General features: G+C 40.9%; 1 non-coding gene across 1 annotated transcript; it reads right to left on the bottom strand.

The window, feature by feature from the left end:
• Positions 1-457: 457 nt before the first annotated feature.
• Positions 458-556, bottom strand: LOC135276544 (small nucleolar RNA U13). The gene has a single exon (XR_010344109.1). It is a non-coding gene; the product is annotated as a small nucleolar RNA U13 (small nucleolar RNA).
• Between the last annotated feature and the right edge of the window lie 577 nt (positions 557-1,133).

Here is a 1,133-nt window from a genome sequence, read left to right as displayed (position 1 = left end):
TCCATTAACTGTTTGCCCAATGGCTATGGAATCTGCTGATAAACTTTGTGTGAATCTGTTATTATACTGGGAATTGTAAAAAAATGATTTTCTAATTTTTCTTTTTTTTCTTTTTTTTTTTTTTGAGACGGAATTTCGCTCTTATTACCCAGGCTGGAGTGCAATGGCGTGATCTCGGCTCACCGCAACCTCCATCTCCTGGGTTCAAGCAATTCTCCTGCCTCAGCCTCCCGAGTAGCTGGGACTACAGGCGCGCACCACCATGCCCAGCTAATTTTTTGTATTTTTAGTAGAGACGGGGTTTCACCTTGTTGACCAGGATGGTCTCGATCTCTTGACCTCGTGATCCACCCGCCTCGGCCTCCCAAAGTGCTGGGATTATCGGCGTGAGCCACCGCATATATATATACACACATATATATACACACATAATTCTTTCTCTGTTATTTTCTTTTCACATCAGACAGGTAACTTGCTGGTGTAACAAGGTTGAAAGGAGATATATCTCACATGAGCATGAAAATTCAAGTATTGTGCTTGCGAACAAAAAAAGGGCCAGCCTATTTATTTATTTATTTGAGACAGGGTCTCACTCTGTCACCCAGGCTGCAGTACAGTGGCAAATCATGGCTTGCTGCAGTCTTGATCTTCAGGCTCAAGAGATTATCTCACCTCAGCTTCCCAAGTAGCTTGGTCTACAGGTGTGTGCCACCGTGCTTGGCTAAATTTTTTATTCTTTTTTTTTTATTAGAGATAGGATGTCACGTGTTGCCCAGGCTGGTCTCCAACTTCTGGGCTCAAGCAATTCTCCCACCTCAGCTTCCCAAAGTGCTGGGATCACAGGTGTGAGCCACCATACCCAGCCCAGCTTTTATTTTCAAGAGACAGAGAGACTGTATGTACATGTGTGTGTTTGTGTATATGTGTGTACACTATACACACATGCATATATATATGGTGTACACACATGTATAGGGAGCACCCTTTATTTGTGATATATGTTTATAAATATTTTCTTTAGTTTATCATTTCTCTTCTGATTTTGTTTATGGTGTTTGTCAGTTTTTATTTCTATGTAGTTTTATCAGTCTCTTTTATTGTAACTAGATTTTGAGTGTTTGGAAAGGATTTTC

This window comes from Aotus nancymaae, unplaced genomic scaffold (assembly GCF_030222135.1).
Source record: "Aotus nancymaae isolate 86718 unplaced genomic scaffold, 86718_ANA_hifiasm-v0.15.2.pri h1tg000025l, whole genome shotgun sequence".
NCBI classification, from domain to species: Eukaryota; Metazoa; Chordata; class Mammalia; order Primates; family Aotidae; genus Aotus; species Aotus nancymaae.
The sequence above is the reverse complement of the archived record's forward strand: the minus strand, read 5'-3'. Positions and strand labels throughout refer to the sequence as shown.